The following is a 17,953-nucleotide window of genomic DNA, read 5'->3' on the forward strand; positions in this document are numbered from 1 at the left end:
GACCTTTCCAGGTGAGCAGATCACAGAGTCCGAAATGAGCTTCCTCCATCAAGCAAAGTACCTGAACATGACTCTGTCTTCATAAAAGTGCCCCTGTAATAAAGAAATTAAATCCGAAATCAAGAGGGCAGTTGCCTACTGAAGTTCAAGAAGTCATCAATTTTAACCTAGCAACACATTAAAGGCTGCATCTATACAAGTACGATTCTAGAAATGCTCACCAGATTACGTTTTAAGAAGGAACTGCGCCTCAGGTTCCGCCGAGATCTTAACTCGGATGGCAGGATTCAGAGTCCGGAGTGCGGACTGATGGCGCACGGAGGGTCCACATACTGTGGATCCCACAGTGATCTTCCGCGTGTTCAAACAGCCAGCGTGTGACTCCCCTGTCCCCGTGACCTCATTGCTCTGCTCTCGCCTCTGTGCAGCCGAGCCCGACTCATGGTAAATTGAAAACAAATATGCCCTCAACGTGAGATTTACTTTGGAGCGAGGATAGATGTTACCTTTTTATCATTGATCAGGATGTATGTGATGTGGCGACTAGGTTCAATTTTGTATCCTCTTTAAAAGATTAAGGACTGGGGTGAGCGTGATTTACCACCCTTTCAGCTAAGAACCCGACGTGCGCACCGTTTAAGCTGCATAGACTCGGTCGTTTAACTCTTCTCCATTAGAAGGGTTAAGGTTAAAGAAAAAAACATTGCTGACTTCTTTTTTTTTTTTTGCCAGCCGCGAGTGCTGATTAGCAAGGTTTGTATTTCATGTTTTGCAAGTTGCATCCATTATAAGAAAAACAAGTTGTTCAAGACAGGAAATGAATGCTTGCATTTAATTAAGTCTAGCCGTAGGCGGTTGTCCATAATGACCAGTTCTGTTCGAGAAGACAGAACAAAAAAGGCACCGCTGGGATTCGGAGCCAGGGTCTCCTGTTTACTAGACAGGCACCTTAAGCAACTAAGCCACGGCGCCCCAGGAGAGCTGTCCTTTGACAGCCACTTGGACACACCACTCAGACACATCTGCATTCGGTGTGTGCTCCGCCTGCTCGCTGAGCAAGTTGCCACCTTTACATATAATAGCAACATCAACACCAAGAGAAAGGGTGACAAATGGCTTTTATCTGGAACTTTTCATGTCCAAGGAGCTCAATGTGCTTTCTGTGTACAACAGGGCCACTGAACTCCACACTGGCCACTGAACCACAGCAGTGGCTTGCTGGCTTGACATCTCCCAAGGAAAATGTTGAAATCGCATGTGGAACAGGAAAATGACCCTCGAGTACGGGGGAAAAAAAAGAAAAGGATCATCTGGAGCGCGCCAACCCATGTCCGGACAGCCCAGATCCCTCGACGAGGTGGCCGAGTGGTTAAGGCGATGGACTGCTACTCCATTGTGCTCCGCACGCATGGGTTCGAATCCCATTCTCGTCGCGCTCCATGTGTGCCCGTTCGGCGTTGGCCCTCCTGTCGTTTGCTCCGGTTCTAGAGCCGTGCATTTTCTAGCGGTGGCTGAACATGGTATAGTAGGCTAACGTCGGTATCGAGCAGTAACAGTAACGGTATTTACGTGTCGCTGCTGCCAAGTGGCTCTGGGTTGAGACCGCGTTTTCACTTACTTGCAACGCAAACGGAGAAAGCGATTTTTGACAGTCTCTCGAGAGACCGCGCTAGGTGTTTAGGGATAGACTTTGTCAGTTCCCCCTGGGATGGTGGCCTCTCAAATAGTTTGTGATTCCTTATACAGTAGAAGCCTGCTTCGTGGCTTAAATCCAAGCTAAGGAAACGAGTTAGAGGTCTGATGCAGAACTGCGAATTCAATGAAGGGGAACACTACAGTACATTGCACTGTATGTGTGAGGAAAGCTGCCCCCTTCAGTCCCTTGTCGACCGAACAGAGGACTGTAAAGGATACCGCCAAGAAACTTAAGGATGCTGGTTGGAATCCAGCTCCAAAGAAGCCCCTTTGGGTGTTATGTCATCAAAAAGTAAGAACAGCGAATCTCCCTTTGATCAAAAGCGCAACAGAGCTGTTTTCCGTGGAGCAGGTTTCAGACCCGTAGACCTGTTTTATTTGTAGGGCAGGGCGCATTCCCAAACGCGAATCTCCTGTTTTAGAAATGCTTTGGGCGGCGTGAAGTGAAAATAAGAAGTGGGCTCCAGATGCACATGGAAGCAATCAAGTGTTTCATCCGAGCTGTTTCAAAGACTGCCCAAGAGCTTTCCTTTCACAGAGGCGCAACGATTAATGATGGGGGTGCACCCTTCAATGCGCCTTACGACTCTAGGGAGTGATTGAGACGATTCGTAGCGTGTGCTCATTTCTCTCTATTCCCCGTGTTGCAGTGGTAGGATGACGTCAATTACTGCTTCGACACGTAACGGCATTATAATCACGTGCAGGAGCTGAGGGCTTTAGTTTTGTTTCGTTTTCCATGGCGTTCGTAAGCGCGCAAATCAAAGGCAAGTCCTGCGTCTAAGACGAACGTAAATGCTTTTGAAAGTGCAGTGTGGTGCAGCTTGTAAAATCCTTGTCCACATTTGTGGTTTGTTGATGTTTGTTCTGTCTGCCAAAGTTGCATTTTGACATCCGGACGGGGGGACTTTATCATTTGAACGTGAAGCCAGCCTTAAACCCTCTGAGGCGTGTCTGTCTGCCGGCACGTATCTTGTGAAAGGTATTTTTTTTTTAACGGAGAGCAACTTTAAAAAGGTATCCGCAGCCACCTCGCAGTCCGTGTTTGATTATAGGAGGAATGCGGCGGCGGCGGGCTCGCTTTTGTCGTGGTCGAGTGGTTAAGGCGATGGGCTCGAAATGCGTTGGGGCTTCCCCGCGCAGGTTCGAAACCTGCCGACTCCGGCGTCTGCCGCACGTCGCCTTGTGCCTGCGCGGCAGAGGCGAAGTGCCGCTTCTCCTTTCCTGGTACTATAACAACGCTAAATCGCTTGGCCCCGCTGCCATGGACATCAATTCTTCAGATAACCACACACTTTGCCTTCGCACCTCTGGTGCTCTGCTTATGCCTTTGAAAACCTAATGAATAAAGCTGAAAGAACCGACACGATATGTAGGTGCTCCTAAAGCACGCAGTAAACAACTGTTAACAGCAAGGGTTTCAGTGGGTTAACTGAGGAGAAGGCGTGATCGCTAATTGTTGACTTTTTATTTGGTGTTAGAAACACTCTTACTGTGCATGACGTGCAACAAATGTAGCCACAGAAATTGCATCACGCTTTCATGTATGCTTTTGCAGACACCAACGTTGCCTAGATAGAAAACCGAAATAGCCGTGGGTTTGCTTGCTGGTCTGAAGGATCTCTCTTCGAATCTCTGTCATTTGTCAATGGAAGTAAAAGGCGCTGCAATCTCATACGTTCAGAATCAAACCCGCAGCTGTTGTTCGACTTTATTTCTTGACTAATTACAACTGAGTGTCGCATGAGCAGTTACATAAACTTGTCTGGTATATTTGAACACAGGTGCCGTTCTTCAATTAAAACTAACAGTACATTGTCAGGGACATTCAGTTCTATACAAACAAGAGACAGACAAGAGAATATTTCTACCGTTCATGTGGACTACGTGTTGACTTACTGATCGGAATAATTGAAAAGTTCGGGCTCATAGCCGATGCAGTGCGTGCTAATTAGAACAGCAACGCTGAGCTCTCAGCACCGTACTGAGCCCAGGTGTTTTTCTAAAGCTGTCAGGTGCAGTTCATTTACATGAAGGAAATCTCTTACTGGGTACGATTGCAATGCAGTAAGTAGCACAGACTACTTAGGGAGTAGCCCGATGCGTTTAAAAACGACCCGAGCCAGGCAGGAGTCCAACCCGCAATCTCCTGATCCGTAGTCAGACGCGTTATCCATTGTGCCACTGGCCCCGGTGTGACACTGCAGGACTGTAACCCAGTGAGATCAGCACTGCAACTAGTAAAATATTACCCCCGGTCCATTCTTTACCAAAAGTGAGAAACACCTGTTTTCTACATTTTGTCTGTTTTAAAACCATATCTCTTTAAACCAAACCAAGAGTCTGTCTTTTGCACTGATATTCTGATTCATTTCGATTTCAAAGAAAAAAAAACATTATCTTCCAAAGCATCATAAAATTGTCCCTTCTTCCAGACTCTACTTCTCTCTTGTAGTAGTACAGCAGACCTTTCCAGGTGAGCAGATCACAGAGTCCGAAATGAGCTTCCTCCATCAAGCAAAGTACCTGAACATGACTCTGTCTTCATAAAAGTGCCCCTGTAATAAAGAAATTAAATCCGAAATCAAGAGGGCAGTTGCCTACTGAAGTTCAAGAAGTCATCAATTTTAACCTAGCAACACATTAAAGGCTGCATCTATACAAGTACGATTCTAGAAATGCTCACCAGATTACGTTTTAAGAAGGAACTGCGCCTCAGGTTCCGCCGAGATCTTAACTCGGATGGCAGGATTCAGAGTCCGGAGTGCGGACTGATGGCGCACGGAGGGTCCACATACTGTGGATCCCTCAGTGATCTTCCGCGTGTTCAAACAGCCAGCGTGTGACTCCCCTGTCCCCGTGACCTCATTGCTCTGCTCTCGCCTCTGTGCAGCCGAGCCCGACTCATGGTAAATTGAAAACAAATATGCCCTCAACGTGAGATTTACTTTGGAGCGAGGATAGATGTTACCTTTTTATCATTGATCAGGATGTATGTGATGTGGCGACTAGGTTCAATTTTGTATCCTCTTTAAAAGATTAAGGACTGGGGTGAGCGTGATTTACCACCCTTTCAGCTAAGAACCCGACGTGCGCACCGTTTAAGCTGCATAGACTCGGTCGTTTAACTCTTCTCCATTAGAAGGGTTAAGGTTAAAGAAAAAAACATTGCTGACTTCTTTTTTTTTTTTTGCCAGCCGCGAGTGCTGATTAGCAAGGTTTGTATTTCATGTTTTGCAAGTTGCATCCATTATAAGAAAAACAAGTTGTTCAAGACAGGAAATGAATGCTTGCATTTAATTAAGTCTAGCCGTAGGCGGTTGTCCATAATGACCAGTTCTGTTCGAGAAGACAGAACAAAAAAAGGCACCGCTGGGATTCGGAGCCAGGGTCTCCTGTTTACTAGACAGGCACCTTAAGCAACTAAGCCACGGCGCCCCAGGAGAGCTGTCCTTTGACAGCCACTTGGACACACCACTCAGACACATCTGCATTCGGTGTGTGCTCCGCCTGCTCGCTGAGCAAGTTGCCACCTTTACATATAATAGCAACATCAACACCAAGAGAAAGGGTGACAAATGGCTTTTATCTGGAACTTTTCATGTCCAAGGAGCTCAATGTGCTTTCTGTGTACAACAGGGCCACTGAACTCCACACTGGCCACTGAACCACAGCAGTGGCTTGCTGGCTTGACATCTCCCAAGGAAAATGTTGAAATCGCATGTGGAACAGGAAAATGACCCTCGAGTACGGGGGAAAAAAAAGAAAAAGATCATCTGGAGCGCGCCAACCCATGTCCGGACAGCCCAGATCCCTCGACGAGGTGGCCGAGTGGTTAAGGCGATGGACTGCTAATCCATTGTGCTCCGCACGCATGGGTTCGAATCCCATTCTCGTCGCGCTCCATGTGTGCCCGTTCGGCGTTGGCCCTCCTGTCGTTTGCTCCGGTTCTAGAGCCGTGCATTTTCTAGCGGTGGCTGAACATGGTATAGTAGGCTAACGTCGGTATCGAGCAGTAACAGTAACGGTATTTACGTGTCGCTGCTGCCAAGTGGCTCTGGGTTGAGACCGCGTTTTCACTTACTTGCAACGCAAACGGAGAAAGCGATTTTTGACAGTCTCTCGAGAGACCGCGCTAGGTGTTTAGGGATAGACTTTGTCAGTTCCCCCTGGGATGGTGGCCTCTCAAATAGTTTGTGATTCCTTATACAGTAGAAGCCTGCTTCGTGGCTTAAATCCAAGCTAAGGAAACGAGTTAGAGGTCTGATGCAGAACTGCGAATTCAATGAAGGGGAACACTACAGTACATTGCACTGTATGTGTGAGGAAAGCTGCCCCCTTCAGTCCCTTGTCGACCGAACAGAGGACTGTAAAGGATACCGCCAAGAAACTTAAGGATGCTGGTTGGAATCCAGCTCCAAAGAAGCCCCTTTGGGTGTTATGTCATCAAAAAGTAAGAACAGCGAATCTCCCTTTGATCAAAAGCGCAACAGAGCTGTTTTCCGTGGAGCAGGTTTCAGACCCGTAGACCTGTTTTATTTGTAGGGCAGGGCGCATTCCCAAACGCGAATCTCCTGTTTTAGAAATGCTTTGGGCGGCGTGAAGTGAAAATAAGAAGTGGGCTCCAGATGCACATGGAAGCAATCAAGTGTTTCATCCGAGCTGTTTCAAAGACTGCCCAAGAGCTTTCCTTTCACAGAGGCGCAACGATTAATGATGGGGGTGCACCCTTCAATGCGCCTTACGACTCTAGGGAGTGATTGAGACGATTCGTAGCGTGTGCTCATTTCTCTCTATTCCCCGTGTTGCAGTGGTAGGATGACGTCAATTACTGCTTCGACACGTAACGGCATTATAATCACGTGCAGGAGCTGAGGGCTTTAGTTTTGTTTCGTTTTCCATGGCGTTCGTAAGCGCGCAAATCAAAGGCAAGTCCTGCGTCTAAGACGAACGTAAATGCTTTTGAAAGTGCAGTGTGGTGCAGCTTGTAAAATCCTTGTCCACATTTGTGGTTTGTTGATGTTTGTTCTGTCTGCCAAAGTTGCATTTTGACATCCGGACGGGGGGACTTTATCATTTGAACGTGAAGCCAGCCTTAAACCCTCTGAGGCGTGTCTGTCTGCCGGCACGTATCTTGTGAAAGGTATTTTTTTTTTAACGGAGAGCAACTTTAAAAAGGTATCCGCAGCCACCTCGCAGTCCGTGTTTGATTATAGGAGGAATGCGGCGGCGGCGGGCTCGCTTTTGTCGTGGTCGAGTGGTTAAGGCGATGGGCTCGAAATGCGTTGGGGCTTCCCCGCGCAGGTTCGAAACCTGCCGACTCCGGCGTCTGCCGCACGTCGCCTTGTGCCTGCGCGGCAGAGGCGAAGTGCCGCTTCTCCTTTCCTGGTACTATAACAACGCTAAATCGCTTGGCCCCGCTGCCATGGACATCAATTCTTCAGATAACCACACACTTTGCCTTCGCACCTCTGGTGCTCTGCTTATGCCTTTGAAAACCTAATGAATAAAGCTGAAAGAACCGACACGATATGTAGGTGCTCCTAAAGCACGCAGTAAACAACTGTTAACAGCAAGGGTTTCAGTGGGTTAACTGAGGAGAAGGCGTGATCGCTAATTGTTGACTTTTTATTTGGTGTTAGAAACACTCTTACTGTGCATGACGTGCAACAAATGTAGCCACAGAAATTGCATCACGCTTTCATGTATGCTTTTGCAGACACCAACGTTGCCTAGATAGAAAACCGAAATAGCCGTGGGTTTGCTTGCTGGTCTGAAGGATCTCTCTTCGAATCTCTGTCATTTGTCAATGGAAGTAAAAGGCGCTGCAATCTCATACGTTCAGAATCAAACCCGCAGCTGTTGTTCGACTTTATTTCTTGACTAATTACAACTGAGTGTCGCATGAGCAGTTACATAAACTTGTCTGGTATATTTGAACACAGGTGCCGTTCTTCAATTAAAACTAACAGTACATTGTCAGGGACATTCAGTTCTATACAAACAAGAGACAGACAAGAGAATATTTCTACCGTTCATGTGGACTACGTGTTGACTTACTGATCGGAATAATTGAAAAGTTCGGGCTCATAGCCGATGCAGTGCGTGCTAATTAGAACAGCAACGCTGAGCTCTCAGCACCGTACTGAGCCCAGGTGTTTTTCTAAAGCTGTCAGGTGCAGTTCATTTACATGAAGGAAATCTCTTACTGGGTACGATTGCAATGCAGTAAGTAGCACAGACTACTTAGGGAGTAGCCCGATGCGTTTAAAAACGACCCGAGCCAGGCAGGAGTCCAACCCGCAATCTCCTGATCCGTAGTCAGACGCGTTATCCATTGTGCCACTGGCCCCGGTGTGACACTGCAGGACTGTAACCCAGTGAGATCAGCACTGCAACTAGTAAAATATTACCCCCGGTCCATTCTTTACCAAAAGTGAGAAACACCTGTTTTCTACATTTTGTCTGTTTTAAAACCATATCTCTTTAAACCAAACCAAGAGTCTGTCTTTTGCACTGATATTCTGATTCATTTCGATTTCAAAGAAAAAAAAACATTATCTTCCAAAGCATCATAAAATTGTCCCTTCTTCCAGACTCTACTTCTCTCTTGTAGTAGTACAGCAGACCTTTCCAGGTGAGCAGATCACAGAGTCCGAAATGAGCTTCCTCCATCAAGCAAAGTACCTGAACATGACTCTGTCTTCATAAAAGTGCCCCTGTAATAAAGAAATTAAATCCGAAATCAAGAGGGCAGTTGCCTACTGAAGTTCAAGAAGTCATCAATTTTAACCTAGCAACACATTAAAGGCTGCATCTATACAAGTACGATTCTAGAAATGCTCACCAGATTACGTTTTAAGAAGGAACTGCGCCTCAGGTTCCGCCGAGATCTTAACTCGGATGGCAGGATTCAGAGTCCGGAGTGCGGACTGATGGCGCACGGAGGGTCCACATACTGTGGATCCCTCAGTGATCTTCCGCGTGTTCAAACAGCCAGCGTGTGACTCCCCTGTCCCCGTGACCTCATTGCTCTGCTCTCGCCTCTGTGCAGCCGAGCCCGACTCATGGTAAATTGAAAACAAATATGCCCTCAACGTGAGATTTACTTTGGAGCGAGGATAGATGTTACCTTTTTATCATTGATCAGGATGTATGTGATGTGGCGACTAGGTTCAATTTTGTATCCTCTTTAAAAGATTAAGGACTGGGGTGAGCGTGATTTACCACCCTTTCAGCTAAGAACCCGACGTGCGCACCGTTTAAGCTGCATAGACTCGGTCGTTTAACTCTTCTCCATTAGAAGGGTTAAGGTTAAAGAAAAAAACATTGCTGACTTCTTTTTTTTTTTTTGCCAGCCGCGAGTGCTGATTAGCAAGGTTTGTATTTCATGTTTTGCAAGTTGCATCCATTATAAGAAAAACAAGTTGTTCAAGACAGGAAATGAATGCTTGCATTTAATTAAGTCTAGCCGTAGGCGGTTGTCCATAATGACCAGTTCTGTTCGAGAAGACAGAACAAAAAAAGGCACCGCTGGGATTCGGAGCCAGGGTCTCCTGTTTACTAGACAGGCACCTTAAGCAACTAAGCCACGGCGCCCCAGGAGAGCTGTCCTTTGACAGCCACTTGGACACACCACTCAGACACATCTGCATTCGGTGTGTGCTCCGCCTGCTCGCTGAGCAAGTTGCCACCTTTACATATAATAGCAACATCAACACCAAGAGAAAGGGTGACAAATGGCTTTTATCTGGAACTTTTCATGTCCAAGGAGCTCAATGTGCTTTCTGTGTACAACAGGGCCACTGAACTCCACACTGGCCACTGAACCACAGCAGTGGCTTGCTGGCTTGACATCTCCCAAGGAAAATGTTGAAATCGCATGTGGAACAGGAAAATGACCCTCGAGTACGGGGGAAAAAAAAGAAAAAGATCATCTGGAGCGCGCCAACCCATGTCCGGACAGCCCAGATCCCTCGACGAGGTGGCCGAGTGGTTAAGGCGATGGACTGCTAATCCATTGTGCTCCGCACGCATGGGTTCGAATCCCATTCTCGTCGCGCTCCATGTGTGCCCGTTCGGCGTTGGCCCTCCTGTCGTTTGCTCCGGTTCTAGAGCCGTGCATTTTCTAGCGGTGGCTGAACATGGTATAGTAGGCTAACGTCGGTATCGAGCAGTAACAGTAACGGTATTTACGTGTCGCTGCTGCCAAGTGGCTCTGGGTTGAGACCGCGTTTTCACTTACTTGCAACGCAAACGGAGAAAGCGATTTTTGACAGTCTCTCGAGAGACCGCGCTAGGTGTTTAGGGATAGACTTTGTCAGTTCCCCCTGGGATGGTGGCCTCTCAAATAGTTTGTGATTCCTTATACAGTAGAAGCCTGCTTCGTGGCTTAAATCCAAGCTAAGGAAACGAGTTAGAGGTCTGATGCAGAACTGCGAATTCAATGAAGGGGAACACTACAGTACATTGCACTGTATGTGTGAGGAAAGCTGCCCCCTTCAGTCCCTTGTCGACCGAACAGAGGACTGTAAAGGATACCGCCAAGAAACTTAAGGATGCTGGTTGGAATCCAGCTCCAAAGAAGCCCCTTTGGGTGTTATGTCATCAAAAAGTAAGAACAGCGAATCTCCCTTTGATCAAAAGCGCAACAGAGCTGTTTTCCGTGGAGCAGGTTTCAGACCCGTAGACCTGTTTTATTTGTAGGGCAGGGCGCATTCCCAAACGCGAATCTCCTGTTTTAGAAATGCTTTGGGCGGCGTGAAGTGAAAATAAGAAGTGGGCTCCAGATGCACATGGAAGCAATCAAGTGTTTCATCCGAGCTGTTTCAAAGACTGCCCAAGAGCTTTCCTTTCACAGAGGCGCAACGATTAATGATGGGGGTGCACCCTTCAATGCGCCTTACGACTCTAGGGAGTGATTGAGACGATTCGTAGCGTGTGCTCATTTCTCTCTATTCCCCGTGTTGCAGTGGAAGGATGACGTAAATTACTGCTTCGACACGTAACGGCATTATAATCACGTGCAGGAGCTGAGGGCTTTAGTTTTGTTTCGTTTTCCATGGCGTTCGTAAGCGCGCAAATCAAAGGCAAGTCCTGCGTCTAAGACGAACGTAAATGCTTTTGAAAGTGCAGTGTGGTGCAGCTTGTAAAATCCTTGTCCACATTTGTGGTTTGTTGATGTTTGTTCTGTCTGCCAAAGTTGCATTTTGACATCCGGACGGGGGGACTTTATCATTTGAACGTGAAGCCAGCCTTAAACCCTCTGAGGCGTGTCTGTCTGCCGGCACGTATCTTGTGAAAGGTATTTTGTTTTTAACGGAGAGCAACTTTAAAAAGGTATCCGCAGCCACCTCGCAGTCCGTGTTTGATTATAGGAGGAATGCGGCGGCGGCGGGCTCGCTTTTGTCGTGGTCGAGTGGTTAAGGCGATGGGCTCGAAATGCGTTGGGGCTTCCCCGCGCAGGTTCGAAACCTGCCGACTCCGGCGTCTGCCGCACGTCGCCTTGTGCCTGCGCGGCAGAGGCGAAGTGCCGCTTCTCCTTTCCTGGTACTATAACAACGCTAAATCGCTTGGCCCCGCTGCCATGGACATCAATTCTTCAGATAACCACACACTTTGCCTTCGCACCTCTGGTGCTCTGCTTATGCCTTTGAAAACCTAATGAATAAAGCTGAAAGAACCGACACGATATGTAGGTGCTCCTAAAGCACGCAGTAAACAACTGTTAACAGCAAGGGTTTCAGTGGGTTAACTGAGGAGAAGGCGTGATCGCTAATTGTTGACTTTTTATTTGGTGTTAGAAACACTCTTACTGTGCATGACGTGCAACAAATGTAGCCACAGAAATTGCATCACGCTTTCATGTATGCTATTGCAGACACCAACGTTGCCTAGATAGAAAACCGAAATAGCCGTGGGTTTGCTTGCTGGTCTGAAGGATCTCTCTTCGAATCTCTGTCATTTGTCAATGGAAGTAAAAGGCGCTGCAATCTCATACGTTCAGAATCAAACCCGCAGCTGTTGTTCGACTTTATTTCTTGACTAATTACAACTGAGTGTCGCATGAGCAGTTACATAAACTTGTCTGGTATATTTGAACACAAGTGCCGTTCTTCAATTAAAACTAACAGTACATTGTCAGGGACATTCAGTTCTATACAAACAAGAGACAGACAAGAGAATATTTCTACCGTTCATGTGGACTACGTGTTGACTTACTGATCAGAATAATTGAAAAGTTCGGGCTCATAGCCGATGCAGTGCGTGCTAATTAGAACAGCAACGCTGAGCTCTCAGCACCGTACTGAGCCCAGGTGTTTTTCTAAAGCTGTCAGGTGCAGTTCATTTACATGAAGGAAATCTCTTACTGGGTACGATTGCAATGCAGTAAGTAGCACAGACTACTTAGGGAGTAGCCCGATGCGTTTAAAAACGACCCGAGCCAGGCAGGAGTCCAACCCGCAATCTCCTGATCCGTAGTCAGACGCGTTATCCATTGCGCCACTGGCCCCGGTGTGACACTGCAGGACTGTAACCCAGTGAGATCAGCACTGCAACTAGTAAAATATTACCCCTGGTCCATTCTTTACCAAAAGTGAGAAACACCTGTTTTCTACATTTTGTCTGTTTTAAAACCATATCTCTTTAAACCAAACCAAGAGTCTGTCTTTTGCACTGATATTCTGATTCATTTCGATTTCAAAGAAAAAAAAAACATTATCTTCCAAAGCATCATAAAATTGTCCCTTCTTCCAGACTCTACTTCTCTCTTGTAGTAGTACAGCAGACCTTTCCAGGTGAGCAGATCACAGAGTCCGAAATGAGCTTCCTCCATCAAGCAAAGTACCTGAACATGACTCTGTCTTCATAAAAGTGCCCCTGTAATAAAGAAATTAAATCCGAAATCAAGAGGGCAGTTGCCTACTGAAGTTCAAGAAGTCATCAATTTTAACCTAGCAACACATTAAAGGCTGCATCTATACAAGTACGATTCTAGAAATGCTCACCAGATTACGTTTTAAGAAGGAACTGCGCCTCAGGTTCCGCCGAGATCTTAACTCGGATGGCAGGATTCAGAGTCCGGAGTGCGGACTGATGGCGCACGGAGGGTCCACATACTGTGGATCCCTCAGTGATCTTCCGCGTGTTCAAACAGCCAGCGTGTGACTCCCCTGTCCCCGTGACCTCATTGCTCTGCTCTCGCCTCTGTGCAGCCGAGCCCGACTCATGGTAAATTGAAAACAAATATGCCCTCAACGTGAGATTTACTTTGGAGCGAGGATAGATGTTACCTTTTTATCATTGATCAGGATGTATGTGATGTGGCGACTAGGTTCAATTTTGTATCCTCTTTAAAAGATTAAGGACTGGGGTGAGCGTGATTTACCACCCTTTCAGCTAAGAACCCGACGTGCGCACCGTTTAAGCTGCATAGACTCGGTCGTTTAACTCTTCTCCATTAGAAGGGTTAAGGTTAAAGAAAAAAACATTGCTGACTTCTTTTTTTTTTTGCCAGCCGCGAGTGCTGATTAGCAAGGTTTGTATTTCATGTTTTGCAAGTTGCATCCATTATAAGAAAAACAAGTTGTTCAAGACAGGAAATGAATGCTTGCATTTAATTAAGTCTAGCCGTAGGCGGTTGTCCATAATGACCAGTTCTGTTCGAGAAGACAGAACAAAAAAGGCACCGCTGGGATTCGGAGCCAGGGTCTCCTGTTTACTAGACAGGCACCTTAAGCAACTAAGCCACAGCGCCCCAGGAGAGCTGTCCTTTGACAGCCACTTGGACACACCACTCAGACACATCTGCATTCGGTGTGTGCTCCGCCTGCTCGCTGAGCAAGTTGCCACCTTTACATATAATAGCAACATCAACACCAAGAGAAAGGGTGACAAATGGCTTTTATCTGGAACTTTTCATGTCCAAGGAGCTCAATGTGCTTTCTGTGTACAACAGGGCCACTGAACTCCACACTGGCCACTGAACCACAGCAGTGGCTTGCTGGCTTGACATCTCCCAAGGAAAATGTTGAAATCGCATGTGGAACAGGAAAATGACCCTCGAGTACGGGGGAAAAAAAAGAAAAAGATCATCTGGAGCGCGCCAACCCATGTCCGGACAGCCCAGATCCCTCGACGAGGTGGCCGAGTGGTTAAGGCGATGGACTGCTAATCCATTGTGCTCCGCACGCATGGGTTCAAATCCCATTCTCGTCGCGCTCCATGTGTGCCCGTTCGGCGTTGGCCCTCCTGTTGTTTGCTCCGGTTCTAGAGCCGTGCATTTTCTAGCGGTGGCTGAACATGGTATAGTAGGCTAACGTCGGTATCGAGCAGTAACAGTAACGGTATTTACGTGTCGCTGCTGCCAAGTGGCTCTGGGTTGAGACCGCGTTTTCACTTACTTGCAACGCAAACGGAGAAAGCGATTTTTGACAGTCTCTCGAGAGACCGCGCTAGGTGTTTAGGGATAGACTTTGTCAGTTCCCCCTGGGATGGTGGCCTCTCAAATAGTTTGTGATTCCTTATACAGTAGAAGCCTGCTTCGTGGCTTAAATCCAAGCTAAGGAAACGAGTTAGAGGTCTGATGCAGAACTGCGAATTCAATGAAGGGGAACACTACAGTACATTGCACTGTATGTGTGAGGAAAGCTGCCCCCTTCAGTCCCTTGTCGACCGAACAGAGGACTGTAAAGGATACCGCCAAGAAACTTAAGGATGCTGGTTGGAATCCAGCTCCAAAGAAGCCCCTTTGGGTGTTATGTCATCAAAAAGTAAGAACAGCGAATCTCCCTTTGATCAAAAGCGCAACAGAGCTGTTTTCCGTGGAGCAGGTTTCAGACCCGTAGACCTGTTTTATTTGTAGGGCAGGGCGCATTCCCAAACGCGAATCTCCTGTTTTAGAAATGCTTTGGGCGGCGTGAAGTGAAAATAAGAAGTGGGCTCCAGATGCACATGGAAGCAATCAAGTGTTTCATCCGAGCTGTTTCAAAGACTGCCCAAGAGCTTTCCTTTCACAGAGGCGCAACGATTAATGATGGGGGTGCACCCTTCAATGCGCCTTACGACTCTAGGGAGTGATTGAGACGATTCGTAGCGTGTGCTCATTTCTCTCTATTCCCCGTGTTGCAGTGGTAGGATGACGTCAATTACTGCTTCGACACGTAACGGCATTATAATCACGTGCAGGAGCTGAGGGCTTTAGTTTTGTTTCGTTTTCCATGGCGTTCGTAAGCGCGCAAATCAAAGGCAAGTCCTGCGTCTAAGACGAACGTAAATGCTTTTGAAAGTGCAGTGTGGTGCAGCTTGTAAAATCCTTGTCCACATTTGTGGTTTGTTGATGTTTGTTCTGTCTGCCAAAGTTGCATTTTGACATCCGGACGGGGGGACTTTATCATTTGAACGTGAAGCCAGCCTTAAACCCTCTGAGGCGTGTCTGTCTGCCGGCACGTATCTTGTGAAAGGTATTTTTTTTTTAACGGAGAGCAACTTTAAAAAGGTATCCGCAGCCACCTCGCAGTCCGTGTTTGATTATAGGAGGAATGCGGCGGCGGCGGGCTCGCTTTTGTCGTGGTCGAGTGGTTAAGGCGATGGGCTCGAAATGCGTTGGGGCTTCCCCGCGCAGGTTCGAAACCTGCCGACTCCGGCGTCTGCCACACGTCGCCTTGTGCCTGCGCGGCAGAGGCGAAGTGCCGCTTCTCCTTTCCTTGTGCTATAAAAACGCTAAATCGCTTGTCCCTGCTGCCATGGACATCAATTCTTCAGGTAACCACACACTTTGTGTTCGCACCTCTGGTGCTCTACTTATGCCTTTGAAAACCTAATGAATAAAGCTGAAAGAACCGACACAATATGTAGGTGCTCGTAAAGCACGCAGTAAAGAACAGTTAAGAGCAAGGGTTTCAGTGGGTTAACTGAGGAGAAGGCGTGATCGCTAATTGTTGACTTTGTATTTGGTGTTAGAAACACTCTTACTGTGCATGACGTGCAACAAATGTAGCCACAGAAATTGCATCACGCTTTCATGTATGCTATTGCAGACACCAACGTTGCCTAGATAGAAAACCGAAATAGCCGTGGGTTTGCTTGCTGGTCTGAAGGATCTCTCTTCGAATATCTATCATTTGTCAATGGAAGTAAAAGGCGCTGCAATCTCATACGTTCAGAATCAAACTTGCAGCTGTTGTTCGACTTTATTTCTTGACTAATTACAACTGAGTGTTGCATGAGCAGTTACGTAAACTTGTCTGGTATATTTGAACACAGATGCCGTTCTTCAATTAAAACTAACAGTACATTGTCAGGGACATTCAGTTCTATAAAAACAACCCAGTGGGCATTGATTCGTTGAATATACGTATATTTATGGCGAAATTACGTCTATACGTATATATACGTCGCCTAGACGTATAATCAACGTCGAATTGCAACCGTAAAATCGACGACATGAATAAACGCATATATAACACATCTAACACAGTGCCTGAGGCTTTTTACTGTAAATTACGAAGTAAATTATTTTGGCAGTAATTAATTTACACGTGTATAATACATATAGTAAATATAATAAATTAATTACTGCCAAAATAATTTACTTCGTGCACTGTGCAGAGTGCCGTATACTCCTAGTTGCGGCACACACGATACATACAGTAAAAAGCCTCAGGCACTGTGTTAGATGTGTTTTCGACGTTATATATGCGTTTATTCATGTTGTCGATTTTACGGTTGCAATTCGACGTTGATTATACGTCGAGGCGATGTATATATACGTATAGACTTAATTTCGCCGTAAATATACGTATATTCGACGAATCAATGCCCACAGCTTGGCATACAAGGGTTTTGCTGAGGGGGTCTTGCCACCTGCCTGAAAAAAAACAGTAAAATGTTTGAGTGCCTATAGAGTTTCTATTTTTATTTTCTTGACAAAAGTTGATACCATTTCCTGGACACCCCGTCCCCCATCAGTGCGCGGTGCCCGGGGAAAAATCTGTAGGGGGGCGTCTGAAATTCTGAGGGGGGAGTGATATTTCGGTTGAAACGGAGCTGTACGGTGCAGCTACCCAAATGAAATCTCGCAGCTATGCCATTGATTAGTGCTTCATGATAGAAGATAACGACTAGCAATCTGGTATTTGCGATGAAGTTCAGTTTCACATTTTTCGTCACTCTCACGGTTTGTATTGCCTGGAGCGAAAAGTACCATAAGCGTTCATTTTTGCAGCTACATGGACGTTCTGAATCGTTAAGAAAAAAATGTTGTAAAACCAACAGAAAGCACAGACTGCTATAACTAGTCCTAGTTATATAACGATTTTAAGTATAATGATAAACTACTGCAAGGAATCGGTCCACCTGAGCAAACAGGATCGTAATGTTGACACTCAATAACGACACTGATATGTGAAGTTCCTGGACGGATAGCCCTCCTGCCCATCAAACAGACTGAGTGACTGTTCGTGTCATTTAGTGTTTTCTGACCATTGACAAAGTACAACTATTTTTTTAGGGCGCAAATTAAGTTAGGTAAATCTTTTTGCCCAAAACTGAAGGGGCGACATTCCCCCCTCCCCCCGTGATGCCAGGCCTGTCCCCATCCTATTCCATAATGTCATTATATATAATACCATACAACAGTGACCGATCCTTACTAACTGCATGCGTTAAAATTGCACATCAGCTCATAGCAGGGGGCACATAGCCGCGATGTATTATCAATGTTAAATTTCAACCATAATATCGACAACATTAATAAACGCATACGTTGAGAAAATATCGAACCCAGCATATTTTCCGGTTATATACCACAATGCATTGCTAGTATTCGTTGGTCACCATTTTGGAAACGTTTTTCAAACGTAGAAGTATATCTGCAAATATCTCAGCAATCCTCTTTTGACGAGTAAGTATGAACAATAATAATACTATCTGAATACATACAGATCTTTCTTAATATTATTTTGATTAAAATAGTACGTGAATAAGCAAAAAAATGGCACATAAAATAGTGTGAATGGGGAAGATGACACAAAATCGTTTTGCCGTTTCTCTTATTCTTATTCTATGTTGTACTTTCAAACTTTGGGTACTCTTATTTAGGACAGACTTTATTGCTCAACTGCTATGATGCAAGCCAAATTTTATACATTTATTTCAGCTTTGAGCTTAGTAAACCGTTCATTTTTTAGATTATACTAAAGAAGATATTAATCATCATTTATTTGGGAAGTAATATTATATAATTTTCTCCTAGCTG

At 46.0% G+C, this 17,953-nt stretch overlaps 4 non-coding genes across 4 annotated transcripts; all 4 read left to right on the forward strand.

The window, feature by feature from the left end:
- The first annotated feature begins 1,351 nt into the window (after nt 1-1,351).
- trnas-gcu (transfer RNA serine (anticodon GCU)) lies at nt 1,352-1,433 on the forward strand. The gene has a single exon. It is a non-coding gene; the product is annotated as a tRNA-Ser (tRNA).
- A 4,079-nt stretch (nt 1,434-5,512) lies between these two features.
- Nucleotides 5,513-5,594, forward strand: trnas-gcu (transfer RNA serine (anticodon GCU)). Its single transcript has one exon. It is a non-coding gene; the product is annotated as a tRNA-Ser (tRNA).
- A 4,079-nt stretch (nt 5,595-9,673) lies between these two features.
- On the forward strand, nt 9,674-9,755 carry trnas-gcu (transfer RNA serine (anticodon GCU)). Its single transcript has one exon. It is a non-coding gene; the product is annotated as a tRNA-Ser (tRNA).
- A 4,077-nt stretch (nt 9,756-13,832) lies between these two features.
- On the forward strand, nt 13,833-13,914 carry trnas-gcu (transfer RNA serine (anticodon GCU)). The gene has a single exon. It is a non-coding gene; the product is annotated as a tRNA-Ser (tRNA).
- The last annotated feature ends 4,039 nt before the right edge of the window (nt 13,915-17,953 follow it).

The sequence above is a fragment of the Lepisosteus oculatus genome, unplaced genomic scaffold (assembly GCF_040954835.1).
Source record: "Lepisosteus oculatus isolate fLepOcu1 unplaced genomic scaffold, fLepOcu1.hap2 HAP2_SCAFFOLD_63, whole genome shotgun sequence".
Classification (NCBI taxonomy): domain Eukaryota; kingdom Metazoa; phylum Chordata; class Actinopteri; order Semionotiformes; family Lepisosteidae; genus Lepisosteus; species Lepisosteus oculatus.